Here is a 20,571-nt window from a genome sequence, read left to right as displayed (position 1 = left end):
CTCTGAATAAATTTAAAATAAAAATAAAAAAATCCATTAATGAGGATCATAAGACAACTGGGAATGATACGACATATGGCTATCCCTACATGGAAAACAATTATAGCACAAACAAACAAATAGCAAAAACACTAATAGCAGACACGGGATATAGGGACCTCTAGCCAAGGTCACAGAATAAAATAGGAGCGGGACTCCGAGGTAGGTGATAAAAACCTACTCGGAAGAACAAACCTATAGGAGACACTAGGGATTTAAAACACCCCGGCAAAAATTTATTACATTTTTGAACCAAATTCTTTTGTATAAAAAAACACATTGCAACATATCGGGGAAATCAGTAACACATAAAAACATTTACTCTTTGGCTAAGTAGTGGGGGGGGGGGGGCATCTGTCTGGTAACCCCCCCAAAAAAATGAAAGCCAGCCATGGATGTCATGTACTCCCCAAAACGCCAGCCCGTACTTATTCCAAATCATGTGCAGTTTTACCAATGGACAAAATATACCAATAATGTGTTAGCCACCACTGCAATTAACCAGATCATAAGAGTTATAAATTTTGAATAAATTTTCCGAACAAGTTTGAATTTAGTGTGCATAGTGTACATACTTATTGAAATTAAAAACCAATCGGTCAAGTCTAAACGACTTATAGCAGTTGAGTAACGCATGGCAAAAGAGTAAGTGTGAGAATTTAAACGGCGGTACCAAACCAGATCAATTCAGATGTAAGATTAGTTGATCTAGGAGGGATACCAAGCCAAAATGGATCCCTATTAGATATTTACAGGCAATTTTAGTAGCCCTGAGAAGGTTTTTTTTTTTTTTTAGGCAAACGTTCCCCGTCTGTCCTTTGCTTCCCTGCATAGCTGGGCTGTTTTGCTTTCTTCGTTAGTTTCCCCAGGAGAGGCATAACCATGAAGTTTAGCGAAGTATTTAGCTGCCTCGGTCAGCTGGCGCAAGGAGAACTCTGAGTAAGCTTCCTAATAGAATTGGCTCAAAATTCTGACTCCATAATGCCATTATGCCTGTCGTGGTTTCTGTGTACCAAGAGAGCACCAATTAATCTATTGGATTGCATTGACGAAGTGGCCCTCTTTTTTTATATCATCAATTGCCTTTCCCAGTCCCATATTCCGGTAGATAGAGCCTTCCTTTTTTCCACTCTGTTTAGGTGGTGCAAGTTCCTCAGCTTCATCGCCATTGGATGATGATACTTCCAGGGCCGCTGCCAGCGTGGAAGTTTCAAATTCTTCGGGGTCGTCTGCCAACATTGCCTGGATTTGGCTGAGTACGTTAGTAGAAATAGTTTGTGAAGCTTGATTTAAAATTTCAGCCAGTTGTTGTTGAGTTACTAACGGATATTGATCCGTATTGGTATGGACAGTCTTATTCTCAATCCCGGCCCTTTGTGTTGTAGTTGTGTGAGAGGTAGACTGTTGTAGTTTGTTCTCTTGTTGAGTCGCAATACTGGAGTCACGTGGTAACTGGGTCTGCTTTCGCTCCGTGAGTGAGTTCGTAGAGGTGTTAATTTTCATGCCAGATGTTGTTTAAGAGACAAGGAGACGGTTAAGAGTAGATCAGGAAGGCAGTATAGATAAAAAAATAAATATAAATTTTTTTATTTTTTATTTTTTTTTAAATTATTAGTTTTTTTTTTGTCTTGAATTCCTTATTTATTTTGATTCCTTATCTTACTGGTTTGGAGTGAAAACTTGTTTTATGTATGTTATTATGTATTCCTGTTTTAATTAATTCCTATTTTCCTATTTTAATTTTCTGTGGCCTTAATTGGTTTTTATTATTCGGGCTATGGACGTGTGTGTCAGTCTGTGAACCCACGAGACCTAGCAGGCCGTCATAATTCCCAAACAGTGATTTTGTAAAAGAAATATATAAAAAAAATTGTTTTTTTGATTAGATTCGTCCTTAACTGGTTTTTATTATTCGGGCTATGAACGGCTGTGTCAGTCTGTGAACCCACGAGACCGAGCCGGCCGTCATAATTCCCAAACAGTGATTTGTAATATTTTTGACTGGTCTTTGATTTACTTTCTTAGATTTTTTGATTAGATTGGATTCGTGTATAAAACTTACGATATTTTCGAATGTTAGATTAATATTGGAGTTTGTGTTCATCAAGAATTCTGGGTATGTTGCAGGGGATCCAATATTATGCTGTTTAACTTTAAACTTAGCCCTTTCTTTTTCAAGTGTGTGGCAGTTGTTAAAAATAGGCTCTAGGTCTTCTGGGACCCTGCAGTGGTAGCAGTTAGGGTTATGTGGTTGTGGTCCTATGTACTGTCCGAAGCTGTTAGCCAGCTTGGTTTTGCCCGTGAGTATTCTATTTATGAATTTTTGTTCATTGCCTTTTGTTTTGGGTGGTTTTCTATTTTTACAGACTTCTTTAATGATGGTTTTTAGTTTCCTGCCTTGAGTGCTTGTGTTCCATAATTCCTGCCATTTATTGTCAATGAGGGTTTTAGATATGCTACTGAGTTCGCATATGCTATAATATAGGTTGATGTGAGTGGTTTCGTTTAGTTTTTGTTTAGCTGTTATATCTGCCATATCGTTACCTGGTATGTTAATATAGGATGGTATCCACATAAATTCTACTTGTAAGTTATTATTGTTAGTTTTTTTTAACAATAAATTGGTTTGCCTAAGATAGTTTTCTCTTGATTTGGTGTTGTTATTAAGTATTGAGTTTATGACGCTTAGAAAGTCACTTATTATTACCGCGTGGGGTATTTTGTTCTCTTTGATCCATTTGAGTGCTTTAAGTATGGCCCAGAATTCAGCTGTTTATATGGAGCAGAGGTTAGGTAGTCTTCGTCCTACTTTAATGTTAAGTTCGGGGATTACGTAAGCTGCTGCTGTTCTGGGTGGTTCTGTTATTTTGGATCCATCAATGTAAATCTTAATGTAGTTGCAATATTTTGAGTTGATTTCTTCTGTACAGATTGTGTTTAGTTTGAGTTCCAGTTCGTTTTTATTGCCATATTTCGTTATGAGGGTGTTAACTGAGGGGTTGATATTTATTCATGGTTCTTTGTCATAGTGATTTGCAATTTCTGCTTGGAGGTTGTCTATAGGAAGTTGTTCAACTAATTGATGGACTAATTTCCCTGCTGGTATGTTTTGTGTTAATTTAGTTCTAAAAGGTAAGTTGCATTTATTTATAGCTAGCCGGGTGGGGTGTGTGTCGGGGTGAGTTGTTAGCCTGGCTGCATATCTGAGGGTGAGTTCTTGTCTTCTAAGGTGGAGCGGCAGTTCTCCAGCTAAGATATGAAGCTCCACTAGTGATGTGGATGGTAGTGCTCCAGTGCAAATAATTAGGGCCTTTCTTTGTATGCTATCTAGTTTTTTGAGGTTATTTTGGGGTGCCGAGTTGTAAATTTGGCATCCATAATCTAGTTTAGATCTAATTAACGATTTATATAATGCTAGTAAGGTTTCTTGATTGGATCCCCAGGTGGTTCCTTTAAGGTTTGTAAGGAGGTTAAGGTCTTTATTGCACCTTTTGACTAGTTCGTTTATGTGGTGTCCCCAGTTTAGCTTGGAGTCATAATGCATTCCTAAAAATCGTGCTACTTTTACGAATTTAATTTCTTGATTTTGGATGGTGAGTTTTGGAAACTGATTTTGTAATTTACGTTTGGTGGTGAATAATACTGCTATGGTTTTTTCATGGGATAATTTGAAACCCCATTTATCAGCCCATTTCCCTATTTTGTTTAAACTTGTTTGAATATCGCTGATTACTTTGTGGTTGGTGGGGTTTCCTGCTCTCCATATTCCACTATCATCAGCAAATTGTGAGAGTTCAATTAGTTTTGATGTTAAATTGGTGTCCAAGTCATTAATCATGATGTTGAAAAAGGTTGGGCTGAGTACGCTCCCTTGTGGTGTACCGTTTTCAAGTGTGTGTGGTTCAGAGTAGGTGTCGCCGACTCTGGTTGATATTTTACGGTCAGCGAGGAAGTTTTCAATGAATTTAAACATTCGACCTATGACGGCGTAGTGGCTGAGTTTGGCTAATAAGCCTTTGGTCCGTACAAGGTCGAATGCCTTTCCGAGGTCAATAAATACTGCAATTAAATTCCTATCAGCTTTGAGTTTGGAGTTGAACGCTAATTTGATTGCGGTTTCGAATCGTATTAGTTGATCCGTGGTGGATCTTTTGTTTCTAAATCCGCATTGATTATCGGAGATTAAATTATTGCTCTCTAGGTGGTGTTTGAGTCGGTTGGTGACTATGGTTTCCATGATCTTACAAATGTTGTTTGTTAGGGAAATGGGTCTGTAGGAGCTAATATCGTTAGGGTCTTTTCCTTGCTTGGGTATTGGAATTACTATTGCGTGCTTCCATTTATCGGATAGTTTGCCTGAGGTCCATATTTGGTTTAGTAATTTAATAATTATTTGTTTAATGTTATTTGGTATATTGTGTATCCTATTTGATCTTCCCCTGGGCTAGTTTCGATTTTGGTTTTCAATGCTAGGTACCATTCGTAAGTTGTAATGTCTTTATTTAGGTTCGAGACTTTGTGACCGAGGTCTTTAAAGAGATTACTGTCGATTCTTTCTACTTTGTCCCTATGTAATTGAAATGCTGGGGTGTGGTTGGTGTTGCTACTCATATCTGAGAAATGCTGAGCTAGTCGGTCAGCTTTTTCTTTATTAGTAATGGCTCCAGCTATTTTTGTGGTGGTGTTAGTTGTCTTCCCTCTAATTGATCTAATCTTATCCTAGACTTGTTTCGTACTAGTTGTGATATTGATATTCGTGCAGTAATTATGCCAAGTTGATTCCTTTGCCTGTTTAATTATGTTTTTAAGGTTTTTCCCCTTTGTTTATATATAATGAAATCAATAGAGTTTTTAGTGCGTTTGAATTTATTGAGGGCTTTTTTCTTATCAGTGATGGCTTGTTTGCATTCATCATTCCACCATGGGACTGCTAGATTATTTGGGTTACCACTAGTTTTGGGTATGCTGGTGGTGGCTGCCTTTAGTATGGTATCAATCAGGTTTTCGTAATATTTATTAATATTATCATTTTCTAGGTTTTTGGTGTCTACTTTGCTTAGTGTTTCATTAAATGTGGTCCAATCTGATTTTGAATATATCCATCTAGGGGTTCTTTTTAGCGAGTTGTATTGGACGTCATCTGCAGGGTGACTATTACTAGAAAGTGGTCACTGCCCAAGGGGTCAGTTTGATCCACTCTCCAGTCCGCCACCTGGGTTATTGATGGCGAGCAAATGGTGAGGTCGATGGCGTTTTCTGGGTTGAGGCGTGTTTTTGTACCGTCATTTGAAATGGTTAAGTTAGATTCTGCGGTCCATTCTTTAATCAATTTGCCTCTTTTGTCTGTCACACCGCCCCCTATAGCTCGTTATGGGCATTGAATTCTCCACAGATGACGATCTGACCTACTCGTTTGTGACCATTTATTTGTTTGTAAGTAATTAAGTTGGCTGTGCCTGATGTTAACCCTGGGTCAGAAATGTTGAATATTTGTATTTGACCCTTGCCTGTATGAATTATGAGGGACTGAATTTCGAATGCTTCGTTGCTACCTGGGGTTGGTTTTATGGTTATTGTTGTTACATTCGGGATGTTATCTGCTATATAGATGGCTAAACCCCCACCTCCTTGTCCCGTGGTTCGATTTTGATGCGACCTGGGGCGTATCCTGGTAGTTTGGATATTTGTTTGGTTGTACTTGTTATTTTTGTTTCTTGAATGCATATACTATCTGGTTTGTGTTTTAGGTTTTGTAATTTGGCTTTGAGTTCACTGATATTACTTATTAGCCCTCTAGCATTCCATTGCCATATTATAATGTTGCGGTTTGTTGTATAATCCATTATTGGGGTGGTCCTTTATTGATTGTTTTGTGTTGAGGGTTATGATATTAACTTTAAATCTGATTCGATTTTGCTTATTATCTGTGTTATTTTATCCACGATGGAGAGGTGGTTGTTGATAAGTTCGGCTTTGATCTCTATGAGTAACTTTTCTATTGTCCGGTTTGGCAGTGATTTGTTTTTGGTGTTAGTGTTATCTGATTCTTCGGGGTGGAGTTGTGAGTCTTTGTGGGATTTGATTAAGAATGTATCTTGTTTATTTAATCTTGTTTGATCTTTGTTGACCTTGTTTGACCTTGGTTGGTTGGGTGTTTGGGCTGTGGTTGCTTCAGTTGCTGGTTTGTTTGGGGTCATGATATGGTGTTGATTTTTAATACTGGGGGTTACTTTTTTCGCCTCATGATGCGGGATTTGCTTGTTGTTCATGATATCTATGGTTTGATATTCCTTGATAGTGTTGGGGCATTCGTGGGATTTAGGTAGGTGGGGGCCCCTGCAGTTGGTACATTTGGGTGTGGTTCTACGACATACACCTTTGTGGTTTCCCCCGCATTTGTAGCATAGTTGGGTATATCTGCATCTGTTAGAGAAATGTCCCCAGTGTTGGCAGTTGCTGCAGAACCTGGGTTTGTCTATGTAGGTCTCAAGGCGGTGGCGTGCCCCAGAGTGACCTAGTCTTATCATGGTTGAGAGTGGAGAGTTTGATTCTAGTATCGCTGTATTAGTTTCCTGTCCTAAATGATTTTTTAGTTTATACGCCCTATTTATGGGGGTACCACTCTCTTTGAGTTTGGCAGTGAGGGTTTCATTGTTTATCCCTTTATTTTGTCCTGTGAGTTTTAGAACTGCTTTAAATGTGGGGTTGTTCGTGCGGGTGTGTGTGGCTAAGTCATGTGTTCGTGTGTTATTTTTTATTGCTATGAGAGTCTGGTTGCTATTGTGTGTTTTGGTTATTATGTTCTTTGTCCCTATTTGTTTGTGTCTTTCGACTTTAACCCTAGTTTTGTTAATAATTTCAATTTCTAGGAATTTGGCCATTTGACTGCGAGTGCTGCAGTGTGCTATTATGTATCTTGTGTTTGGCCTAAATATTTTGAATTGTCCTTGATGAACCCTAAGGAGGAGGGCCTGTGTGAGACTGTCAACAGTTAAGTTTATCAGTTTATTGGAGTTGCTACTGATATAAAGTGTGTGTTCTATGGGGTGGTATGAAAATTTGGCCTGTTTCTTTGGTTCTTTGGGGGTGGGTGAGTTTGAATTATTTTGGGGGGCAGGTTTGTCTTGGTAAACATGGGTCCCTTCCCTTTATACTTGCCATCCCACACGTTAGGTTTTGATTTAGTGGTTGGGGTGGTTGGGTTAGCTTGTGTTTTGTTTTGGCTGCTAACTAATTGTTCTTCAGTTAAGGGTTTTGATGGTCCAGGGGTCTGACTGTTATGATATTTCGGCTTGTTGTTACTGATATGAATGGGTAGGAGTAGAGTTATCGTCCCCTTGGGCGCCATTTTGGGTGTAGTTTTTCCTTTGTTACATGAGTCTGGCCCTATTTTCGGTGGGTTTCCTATGATCATGGCTATAGGTTTTTCTTTTTCCGGGGATTGTGCAATGGCCATGTATTTGGGGGTGGGTGGCTGGTCTTGTTTTTGGAGTGGCGATATTGGTGTTTCTATAGGTATTGTATCGTCCAGTTCATTGTTTGCCGATGGATCTAATACGTTTTTGAAGCTTACAGTTGAGTTGATACTTAAGTCGGCTGCTGATATTTGAATTAGTTCATTTCTCTCGGGGGTGGTTCGATGCGGTGTTGTTAAATCATTCCATTCAGGAGTGGATGAGAAGTTGAGTTTCTTCTCGCAAAGTTCAAGGCGCCTGGAGTTTGCACTGAGATCCAATTTCCCCATGTTTATTTGCGGGTTTGGTGTCATAGGGGTGGGGTTTTTATGTGATTTCATTTCCTTTTCAAGCCTATTGTTTCTCAGAATTTGTTTTCTAGTGTTAAAGTTAAGTTTGTTTGTGATTGATTGAGACATTCCTACTTTGGTTTTGAATAAGGTTTAGGTTAGTTATTGTTGTTAATAGCGGTTGTGGTTAGGAAGAAACAAAGAGAGAGGAGATTCTGTTACGTTCCGTGTATCGGAAAATCTCACAGTGGTTAGCTTGTGCTTGTAACTTGTGAGGATTCTGACCAGGCATGGTACTAGTGTGTTTCCTAGTGCCTGTTTTCTGGAACAGTGCTAACAGCTAGAGTTGTTATTATGAGAAAAAGGTAATGGTTAGTTGTGTAATTTGTCGTATTTATTCTCTATGATTGAAAATCACACAATGATATTTGGTGCCTTTATCATCTGTGGATTCAATCCAGTCGGTTCTAGCATGGTTCCTAGAGACTGTTTAAGAGAATAGGCGGCAAATTGAGTAGATACGGAATTTAGTATAAGTAAGGTAAAATATATTATAGTGAGATGTAAACAGCACAGAGTTTTAATTGCCCGCAGGCTTAGTAATTTTCCTACCTTGTACTAAAGTACTTAGTTATTATACGAGGTGGTATGATCCAAAATGGCTGCGTGGCGGGCTGCTTGGCTGGATTTCCTTTGTCTGCTCTGGTCAAGATGGCGGCTAATGGCTGCTAGTCGGTCAGGTTAGGTCCGATTTTAATGGTCTTTTTCCCTCTGTGGCTGGATATGTAAGATGTGTGGATCTGGCGGTCAAAGGATTTGCAATCTAAAAGTCGAAGAACAAACCATCTATCAGGGCGGAGTGCGTGCCGAGATAGGTATGAGCCGTTAGATTCATGATGGGGGGATTGAAAGCTTCCATCAAGCGGACGTGATGGAAAACATTCAGTTGATTCAAATCTCACATTACCCATATTATCACCAAAAACGCGCGCAACTAAAAGAAACACTCACTTTTTTTTACTGATAATCAATATTTAAAATTTTCGACAAGCGACGGAAACGAAGGATTTAAAGTCACACTTTCTAACCCAGATAAAGAAATAATGTTCTTATAGACGCACTTCTGTTTTTTCTAACTGACTAACATAGCATAGGCAATGAAATGAGTAATTGTTTTCTAGAGTATGGGGTAGCCCTGAAAAGGGCTGTTTTTTGTGGACGAGAAGCGATAGTAATCTTTTATAGTCTAAGACTGCGGCCTCGTCTGGCGGCAGACTTTCTCACAGGATAAGGTCTGCTTCTTCGGAAAGAAAAGGAGAACTCTTTGGTGTCGACACGGCAGTCCACAAAACCTCTGTAAGGTTCCTGTTGCTGCTCCTCTCTCTGTTCTCTCTGTTGTTTCTGAAGTCTGTACTTCTGCGTCCATTCTTCTTTTTCCCTGTTAATTTCTTCTCTGAAGAGCTCTTCTATCAGGTCTTCAGTGACTTTTAACATTCTAACATTCTCTATCTCTTCAGGCTTCGGTATCAGGCTTTGCCTGATACGATGCAAATTCACGTAAGCTTCGTTCAGCTTGGCTAATCTTGAGCACATCTTCGTTGGAGGATGAGTCGATAATGGATGGTCAGACTGGAGATTGCCCCGCTTTTACGGTAAAAGCGCGGACGCGAACGAAAACATCCCTACACGGTTTCAAGTCGGAACGCTAAAATAGTTTTGATGTGAGGGATAGAGAGAAGTCAAAGAGCATGGTTCATGATAGCCATGGCAAAACAAACTACAAACGCATTTTTTTTTCAAAACACAACATTTTTATTCAAATAACTTACAACTAATAATGAACAAATTTTTAAAAAATTAACAATTCAATTCAATAACAAACATTATTTTTCCAATAACCATCTTTTTTGGACAAGGTTGACAACGTTGTGAATTAAATTGAGATTTCCACTGTTGGAAGTCATTGGGCCATTGATGTACACTATGTTTCCTAGCTAAAGACAAAAGATAACCATAATGACCTATGTAAAGAGGGATAATAGTCTTCCATGGCTTCTAATAGTCTAGAATGACTTCTCTCAAACTGTTGATTTCTAGGGTATTATCGAATTCGGCATACAGGAGGACGTTCACCGTCTGGGGTAGAGCTTCTGCAAACTGAAGTTCCACACGCAGTTGACCAGATTTTATAGGGTGGAAATGTCCCTCGTCGCTGCCTTGGTCTGGAGTGAAATCAAAGCCCACAAAGTGTAACCTCCTGCATAACCATCGTACGAAATGTCGTGACTGGTGTTGCTCCCTAACTGTCCGGTGGCTTCGTACAGGGACAAGTATGATCTCAAGTAATTCTTTGGTTAAAGTTAGGTTCGAAAGGTCGGGTACACAAGGCCTTGCCATCGCGACTGACTTCGATTTTGGAGACTCTGTAGTGCTTAAACTAGAATGGATTTTGATCGTGATCTCCGTTGAGTGCTGCATTGCTCACGATGCCAACGATTAAACGTTTGGGTAACTGTCCTTTGAACAGATGATCTTCGATCTTGGATCGGAGTCCAGAGGCAATGGTGAAAGTTTTCACTTCCACACGTCGTATCGGATACTTGGCGGTAGTTCTGCTCAAAGTGTGACTGATGTCGTTTCCCACTTTAGGTAACACTTCCACACGACGCACGTAGAGTCTGGCTTCTTGGATGATGGTTTTGTACTCGTTAGCATGGGCCATCAAATGGAATGCGGTACTGCTACGATTCAGTCTCAGGCGGGTATCCATACCGTTCAGCAAATACTTCTCTTGCAACCACATGTCCAAATGCAAACGATCCATCAATTCTACACTTCGTCCTTGCAGGATTTTTTTTCTACGGTCGTTAAAACCTATATTGTGAGGATCGTCATCTGCCTTCAGGGTTGTGTCGTTAAACGTGTTCTCACTTGATGTGTCAGCTTTCCATACCACGCAAGCATCCAGATGAGTGTTCTTGCTCTCTTTTCCGTACGTCAAGAGATTTTCCAGGTACGCTCGGTAAGGGTACGTATCCATGTTGCTGCTGACCAGTTTGTTATTCAAATACAAATCCACTTCACTGAACAAGGAATGCATGAAATTGTTGACGGGAGCTATTCTATCATCGGCTCCTGGAGCAGTGTCATCCGTTTTGATCATTTTGACTTTCAGGTACAAGTAACTGCTATTCAGATCGATGTAATTTTAGGATTGTCCTTTGATTTCAAACTCGATGGGAGCTGAATCCGTCAAAGAGGAAACGGGATGAAATTCGACCCATTGGGATTCTTGCATCGTCATCATGGTGGATGGCATGGCAAACAGATCCAGTTCCGACTTGGAACAAGTGCAAGACTCTCGGTGCATCATTTCTGTCTCTCTATAATTTAATAATCAAAAACGTCTAAGTCTCGAGCATTTCTTCTTTTCTTGGTCTATCTAGCTTTAGAAGTGTGAAGACTGGTAAAGGGGTGTTTTCTTCGTCGTCTCTTTCTGCCTTGTCCTTGCTGATTCGTCAGGGAAGCAGGAATGCCTGACTCGGTAACGTTCAGGGTATTTATAGGAGTTTCTCGTCGGCCCAAAATGTCTTTACCCGTTTGCAGCAAGACATTTTTGCCTGCCCTCAAGAATGCTTCTTTTGGGTTTTGTTTGTCGATGATGACATTTTGGAGAAATTCTTTGCCTTGTGTCAATGCCGCATCTTTCAAGTCATGCAATCCTCGCGTCACCATCGGTTTCAACATCGGAGCCACCGAACGAAAGGCTGATTTTAACATATCTCCTAAACCATGTCCTCGCTGTCGAGCAACGCCTCGGTACACTGGATACATGACTTACAATTCGTTAGAGAATCGTTTTCGAAAATGGAGTTTCACCATGACTTTCCCTTTGCAGAATGGAATATTTTGTCCCACATCTCCTTTTATAGCAATGTTGATAGTGTCAAAATACGACTTACTGACGGGCAAATAGTGAGGATGTACAAATTCACGGTGTACGTGATAAGTGTTTGCACCTTCCTGGTCATTGGTCGTGGTACTATCCACTTTGAAAGGAGTGACACGCAGTAACGGCAAGGAGGTGTGTCCCACAATGTTGTACTCCGCCACATCGGAGTACACAAAGATCAAATTCAGTCCTTCGTTCAGTTCTACAAGGTTTCCAAAAGCCATGTAAAAATCCATATTACTGTTGATCTTGGAGCTAAAATTGTTTGCTACCATCTGTGCATGTCCACCCAAAATTTCAAACAAACTACAATTAAACCTGAGGGACAATCTGTCCGTATCCTGAAATTTGATCATGAGGCGATGAGCCACTTTATGGTACTCAATCTTCACACTTCTTTTGGCTCTGTTAAGGGTTTTACCAAAGGCTAAGTCGAACCTGTCCGCAATAGTGTCCACCAAACTTTCACCACTAAAATAAAACCCTGAAGGAATTTTCAATGTGTAGATACTGAAGGATGGATTACTTGTTGGTCTTGTGTCCCCTAAAACCCCGATTTTATTTATTTCTTCTTGCAATTGGGTATTCAGAATTTCCATCTGGAAAGTGTTTTGCTTTTCGGTGACGTTTCTGATTTGTGTCGGGTGAATGATTTCTACCAAAGCCACTTCCCAATGGGCTTCGAGATCTAATTGGATGGCCTGAGATAATTTAGCCGCGTAACAGTACAAAGTGTTGTTGGGAAACACCTCCATGGAACTGTCACTGGGGAAGGTTAAGTAAAATTGGTTATGGTTGTTCATAATTCCAGAGTTCTGTGGCTGTCCGAGGGGTTACTGGAAGTCAGAGGCGTGTCTCCGCCCAAAATGGGGTTGTTGTTGTTGGAGTGGTGACTGACAAGATTCCCGTTGTTACCGTTCGAGGAGAATTTCAGGGAAATATTGGGAAGCAGGTAACCGATGCAACTGCTCAATAAAATGGTCCACAATTGTTTGTCTCGTTGTTGCAAACTCAAATTGGCAATGGCTGCACCGACGACACACTACACCACAAAGATTTGGAAGAAAAAGACGATTTGCGTTTTAGGCACACGTTCTCCACACCACACCCACAAGGGTTGTTTCTTTAAATCTTGCAGAGAAGAACTGGATGAAGGAGTGGTAGCAGTAGCTGAGTCTGTGTGATAGGGCATGATGGTCACTTCTTTTTATAGTCGTTGACTTGTGAAGAGTCGATCCAAGAATCAAAACTTGGTGGATATCCTTCCCAACGTACTTTGACTTCTTTGACACGTCTTTTTCCCACTTTATGTGTTCTGCGTTCGAGAATGCTTTCGATGTCCTACACGTCGTCTTCTTTTTTGGTGCCACGTTGTAACTCGCGCAAATAAAACGTTCCTTTTAGCACTTATCCGTTCATGTCTTCCAATTTATAGACGGCAGGATGATGGCCATGGACTCGTCCAGTGACACGAAACAATTCGGTGGTCCATTTGGGCAAGTAACCTTTGTCGAAAGTGCGTTTGGTTTTGCCAATGCGCACCCAGTCTCCTACGGCCAACACTCCACTTTTCTTATGGACAGCGACCGTCGGGGACGTACCAAATAGGCGATCAGAAACCAGCACTTCGTTGTCGGGAATCACATCTTTCGGGGTACGTCCAATGCTTCGATGGTAAGATTGGTTGTACGCTTGCACCAGGTGCGGTAAGATGTCGATGTACTTGAGAGTGTGGTGATGGGTAAAATATTTCCACATGCGTTCTTTCAAAGTGCGTTGAAAACGTTCCACGATGCTGGCTTTGGTTTCAGGATTCTCAGTGGTGAAAAAATGAATGTCACGTTTCTTTAATTCCTTTTGGAAAGCTTGGTTCAGAAATTCGGTACCTTTGTCCGTTTGCCAACTTCTTTGTTTCATCACCCGTTGCAGGGCTCGCACTAACTCGCTGCTCGATTTGGAAGTCAATGGCACGACCCAGGCAAATTTGGAAAAGACGTCGATAACACAAAACAAATATTTGTAGCCGCGATTGTAGGTGGCCAAATGAGAGACATCGGCCAAATCGGCTTGCCATTGACGATCGATGCCTTCGACTTGAGTGCGACTTTTGGAAAACTTGCGTCGAATGGGTTTGTGTAAAGTGTAGGTAGTTTGTTCCTGTAACCATCGTTGTACTTGAGGTTAACGGAGACTTTTCAGTCGAGTTTTGGCAGCACGATACAATTTCTGAACTCCTCCGTAATCTGCAGGATGGGATGGATCGTAGTAAATATTGGCTGTCGAAGGAGGAGTGGACATCATCTTTTTAACCCAAGCTTTCATTTCTTCTCGTTGGGGTATGGGGGAAGGAGTCAACAAGGACGCTGCAATCTTACTAGAAATGGGAGCTGCTGACGGTGTTTGAAAAACTTCTCGTATCTCTTCTTCCTCCGGCTTTCTTGGGGTAGCGTCTCTCATAACGACTGGAGATGGTAGTGGTGGTGGTGACGGTGTGTCGGATGGACTTTTCATCAAGGTCTTAAAATCTTTCAGAGTGGGTAGAGCTGTTTCGTCTAAAGCTTTCTGGTGAAAGAGTTGCAGTCGTTGCAAGAGTTGACCGTACTTTTGCGATTTTTTTTTGTTTCGGACAAATCGTGGTGATCCATCAATGACTGCAATTCGTGTTGTAACTGGGACATCTCGGTCAAATTTGGATTGGGAGGCAAATGTGGGGTCCGTTGTTTTTGCCAACGATGGTATTCCATTCATCGTTTGTAAGGTACTAAAGCTAGTTTTCGTCCTTCCATTCGATTTCAAGGGTCACGTCTGAGATCTTGGGACTCCAGAGGTCTCTTTTATCTCGCTCACACGAGTCGTCCCAGCACGGTTCCCAATACTCCTTTCAGCAAAGGTCCTAACAATGGTGACAATATTCCACCGTGTTGGACCAATAACTTCTTCTTTTGACGAATGGGGATTTTCTATTGAACCATTTGGCGAAGGACGTGACGATGCTGGCCTAAGCATTGTTTCTGATGTTTCGACAAAGGGATCGTAGCTTTCAAGACGTTCAAACAACATTCGCACACGGTATCGATGACATCTTTGGAGGTTGTTTGAATGAGTTTTTTTTTTCGCAGGGGTGGAGAAGCTTTGGACAGGACAGACAACATGTCCCCATATTTCACTAAACGAGGAGGCATTCCTTTCCTTTTCTTTCCTTTGGATTTAGAAGAGGAATGTTTTCTGGTGGGTGACATCTTTGCTTGTTGGTTCCAGGACACAGACCAAAAATACATTGGCGTCAATGACTCAGCACACGCCCTTTTATCCTTTTTCTTTTTTGACTATCGCTTCGTCCAAAAAGTGACAATGTGTTTTCCAACATTGCCAAAGGATCCTCCCCTTTGGTGATTCCTCTTTTTCTTTGGACGACTTTCTTTGGACGACTGATCCGTTTATTGACTTTTTTCACTTTCCTCTTGTGAATTTCTCGACACAAAAGTTCTAAGTCACCCAATGAGATTTTGCTCTGGCAAATCCCTGCCAAACTTCCTTGTAGATCTTCTCTTGCAGTTCGTTAGGCAATGCTTGAATATTATTTTTTAAATGGGGTTTAAATTCTGGTCTCAGTGGTGTCCAACGTTTGACTTCTAGCCAATCTGTTTTCTTAAACGACATGGTAGGTTACTTCAGTGACTCGGTCCCACTAAAGGTAGGTAGTGACAATTCGGAGACCATCGAGCATGTTCCAGGTAGGCTGAATCTTGTTGTTCCCACTGGTGTAGCGACACACCGCAACTGAAGCACTTGACTTTATCCCCTTCGCCCAAGTAGAAAAATCCGGCTCTGGCTAATTCTTCAGGGGTCGGTCCTCCCAGATACTTAGTCCATTTTCCTTTGGAGGATTGAAGATGATTTTCAGAGTTGCAGTATTCAGGCAAACGCACAGGGAACGAATATTCGTCTTTCACAGGTTCGTTTCGATGAGGGTAGGGTGACATCGACAGGAGTTTGCTCAGGGTTGGATGACATCCGTAGGGTGGTAGCCGTGAAGGTTGACATCCACAATGACAACCAGTAAAGAGTCCACGATCACGAGTGGCATCGCTTTCGCATCCGTCAGGTTTGACACGCACAGCATCAATTTCCATGATAGGTGTAGGGGTAGTAGTAGTAGTGAGAACAAAGTTGCCATGATGCTTTACTGCATCGCTCTCAATGCAAGACACAGCATCGCACTCCACTTGAGAATCACCGAACTTGAATTGCACCTGTCTGAACTTGTTTTGTGTTTCCCTGAAGGTATTCATCTTGCTCGCTTGGTCTTGGTAGTCACAATGAACTATCGATCTTGGACATTGTCCTTTTTTATACGCTGACCAATATCGATGTGACCGTACGGCAAAGTGAAGTGGTTGGGAAGCCTCACTCGCTTCTGGTACACGATTTGATAGACGTTTTCCAAGGGTCGACTGACGATTTGGTGAGTGGGTAAACGTACAATCTTGTTCGTTTGGTGAGTGGTCACTTTAAAGTTTCCATCCTCTCCAGATTGGAAGGCTTCTTTCAATACCCCAAAGTTCACCACTCGACTAGTGCGATAATTGAGAGTCAGTTCTTTCACTTTACACTCGGTGTACACTTGTCCTTGTTTGTCCCGGTATTCGTAGCCGTAATTTTTAGGACCGCCACTAGCAAAACTTAGAATCTTGTCGTCGGGGTGCTCGTCTGTCCAGGCTCCTAAACGGTCTCCTTCGATGTCAGGGTGACGTTGACCAGGACGATCGACGTCGATGCAACTGTCCGTGTCAAACTACAGCACACGATCCCCTAACAGTTCTAAAACTTCGTACAATTTTAAGCGAGCGTGGGCTGTCACGTAAGCTGCAATGATGACATTTCCAAATTCGTCGGCTTGTACAAAGTCCAGATCTTCTTCGTAATTGACAAAGATTAAATCCTCACGAACGACGTCCACGTGTTCCATGTAATTGGTTTTGTCGTGAATCATCTGGAAGTAACGGGAAGGTTCTGTCAAATATTCTGTCTTGGGTAAACATGGTCGTTGTGCCATTTTGCCCCACAAGCAATTTAACATCACTTTGGCAACGATCGCCTGCCTTCGTTTTTCTCGATGTGGTCTAAAGTGATGCCTTCTTGTTCCCAGTATTTCTCTTTGAATGTCCTTTCATCTTCGGGGAGTGTGACACCAGGAAGGATAACCTCTGGCTTCTTGTTTCAGTTTCAAAAAGGCATCCACGTAGTCTGCGAAAATGCCTTTCTGAGTTGGGTCACCCTTGTGGTATTGTTGTGTCTTGGAAAAGTGGTAAATTTCGTACACTTCTAACAGTTGGTATCCCATGTCCAGAGCTTTAAACAATTCCACGCTGACCCACGTTCCCGTCAAGGCGCGTTCTTCCTGGGTGTGATGACAAGGCTGATCTTGGTTGCACGTTTCGGCACAAGTACGGCACAAAGGAAACATCAGTTTGCCTTGACAATGGTGAGGTAACACGGGATGGTACAAGTCGGTGGGAGGCAAAACTTTGCACTTGATCAAGCCTTCGTGTTGTCGAATGTGGTCCAGGTCGATGTGTTCCGTTATCAATTGCGTGTGCCCTGCAGGAAAGCGACAGTATTTGCACACGTAAGGATACAGCAAACACACGTTCAAGTATTTGATTTCTTCTAATTTCTCTTCGTCGGCGTGGTACAGCAAACAGGTAGCATTTGTCCGTCCTCCGTACATACTGTCCTCGGGTTCAGTGGGTCCATCAACTTGTAACTTTCCACGATGCGTTTAAACTCGGGATCGGTTTTCATGCGGTAATCGTATTCATGTTCCCACATTTCCACCACTTGCTATCCTTGCTGTTCTAACTTCAAGCGTTGCTCACAAGTGGCCTGGTACGAGTCTTCCATGGTTCGTTGTATAAACTGGTTTTTAGTGCCACGTTCAGGGGTGCAGACGGGACATCCGTGAAATAAGCAACCGTTAAATTCGGACACAATCTTGGGGTTTTCTAAGTCGCAGCCATCTACCGAATACGTTCCGATGGTCTTTTCGCCCCCTCCGTGCAGAATCCATTTGTCTTCCTTGTCGCACAAGTAATGTAACCAGCGTAGGGCTTTGACCGAGTATTGACGTTTGACAAAGTTGGTTGTTTGAGGACTGATGACAGCCAGGGTGTTTTCAGGCATGAATCTTTGTTTGTACACTAAGGAATATGTTTGGCAATGGTGCAAGCTTCTTTCAAGGGATCGACCAATCCGTGTTCCATGGGCAGTTCTCGAAATATTCCACAGCAACGCAGGAAAATGTCCACGTCGGAACTACAATACTTTAATATTTCTTCCTGAAAGTCGAAGGGGTCCGAGGCATGGGCCTAGTACCAAGCGTAGAAAGCTTCTCGTTGTTCGGTACGCATGTTGTCGGTGTCGTAATCGTCAGCCTCAGGCATATGGGGTAGAACGGCATGTTGATTGGCTTCGGTATTGAAAAAGTGTGGAAAGTAGCCTTTCGCCATTTATGTCATTCCAAACGTTTTAGGCATTTGACTCATGGCCAAATAGCTCATCGAATCTTTAAACTGTACTTGTCCCAATTGCATGGAAATGATTTTGGCTCCGTTCAAAGTCACTGTAGGACGTTCGGTGCCTTGTTCCGTATAGTACCTCAAAAGAAACTGTCCATCGTATCCGGAGAAATTGTGAGCCATCACCATGGCATGACGATGACAATCTCCGTAACGTTCGATGTCCTCTTGGCTCCATGTCTCGTCGATGGGGTCTAAGATCCATCAGGCAAAATCGGCGAGCGTGTTCGGTCCCCGAAAGATTTTTTGACGTCCTCCAGGAATCTTGTTGCAGTGAGGGCAATGACTAAAGATAGGCTCTTGAATGCACTTCTCGCACGCTCGATGGGCCACACAGAAATTAGGAATGTGAATGCCTGTGTCTTGCATGCATTCGAAATTGAAAAAGATGAAATTGCCTTTCTTCTTGTGGTCATCTTCCTCCTCTTGTTGTGGTTGGCATTTTTGAATGTAGCATTGATGTTCCAAGTCCACGATTTGGTGACAAATGTGTCATTTTTTCTTTCCTGGACATACGTGTGCTTTGGTATTATTGGTACGTATGCCTTGTCCACACGTAGGACACAATATCAGCAGTTGACAAGCACATTTCTTCTGTGAACCTTGCGTCTTTAGATGTTGTTGGTAACAGGCAGGGCTGACAAAAGTGCACTGACAAGCTGAACAAAGTACTCGTTCTTGTCCTAGGTCCAGACAGGGTTGAGAGGCCAAACATCCTGAACATTTCGATCCACAATGTTTGTGTTGCTCTCGATTGTTATAGCCATAGTGACATTTCTCACAGTAATATCTGTATCCCAGGAATCCGATGATACTGGTAATGGCATCGAAATGTTCATCGTGATGATAGACGTGAATGTATTTTCCATCTTTAAAATCTTTGCCTCGAAACAAGAGAGGTCCGCGCACTTCTTGAGGGTGCACTTTCAAGGTGTAACGTGGAGCTAGGACTTCTTGCAATTTTTGCATTTCAGGTATGCCACCGGGTGTGTCTTTGGACAGGCCCGCTTGGTGTAACAGGAGTTGTGCTTCATTTCGTTGTTTGGCTCGGTCCGATTGTTGAATAGTCTTCCAGGTTCTTTTCTATTCTACCGTGTCGTTCTTGTTGGCATTGGTTCATCCCACCACGATGGCTCGGGATAAACACATCTGGTCTTGAGGGTTGTTAATTCGGACGAGGCTTGTTTTGGTGTTACGAAGGTCGTCCACCAATAAGACCTTGTTACGTCCAGTCCCTTGGGGAAGAGACACCTGGGTCATGGACAGTGTCGCTTTGCCATCGGTGATGTGAAACTGGTCATTGTATTGTTGCACGTGTTGAATCTTGTCGATGACTTTGGAAGGTGTCAGTTCTGTGGGATGCTAAACTCGATCCAAACAGATTGCAAGCTGTCGTGATGTATGGAAAATCTCAAGTGATCGTCTTCTTTGGCCTGACATTGTCGTTTCAGTGTGTTTAACAAAGAATCCCACACCTCGGTGATGAACCCTTCTGCTTTCTCCAACGGTACGTCGGACTTGAAGTCTTTAAACTTCACCCTGTAAGTGTAAGCCGTGGTTCTAAATTTTCTAGAGGAGCGCTTTTCCGTCTCTCGAATGTGATAGTAGTTTTCGGGGTTTACTGGTGAACTTTGGTTAGGTGAAGACTCTCTGGATCTGGATTCTGGTTCACTCGTGTCATCTTCAAAATCACTGGCATGAATTTGTGCCAAGACTTCAGCTATTGTACGAGGCGATACATCACGTTTCTGCCTCTTACTTTCTTCTCCTTTATTCACGAATTGATGCGATCGTTTCATCTTGACTGCAAAAAGTCAAATGACTAGATTTTAAACAGCATGGGTCACTTTATATCCATGGCAGACCAGTATATATATAAAGGGTGTGTGTCTTGCCTTTCACTATTCATTTCACTCTGGGTTTTGTTTTGCTTCTCCGCGTGTGTGAATAGTAGATTATGGTTACGATTTTGCGTGGATATTATATAATAGGTGAAGTGAATGTAAGGGTCATTCATATGCGTCGAAAAGAATTGACTTTTCTTGCCTCCCCAGTTTTTTAGTGTGTTGTATCAGTGTTTGTCTATTGTCTGTGTTATATAAATCCCCCATGTTCAATTCCCATTGTCCCTAGACAGACCGACCATGTTCAATTCCCATTGTCCCAGAGGCGTAGCTGGGGGGGGGGGGGCAGGGGGGTAGATATGTCCACGGGCGCCAAGGTACAGGGGCGCCAAAATGAGGCTTACAACGTTACAT

The sequence above is a fragment of the Sinohyriopsis cumingii genome, chromosome 6 (assembly GCF_028554795.1).
Source record: "Sinohyriopsis cumingii isolate HCF-2022 chromosome 6, ASM2855479v2, whole genome shotgun sequence".
Lineage (NCBI taxonomy): Eukaryota > Metazoa > Mollusca > Bivalvia > Unionida > Unionidae > Sinohyriopsis > Sinohyriopsis cumingii.
This window is presented reverse-complemented; position numbering follows the sequence as displayed.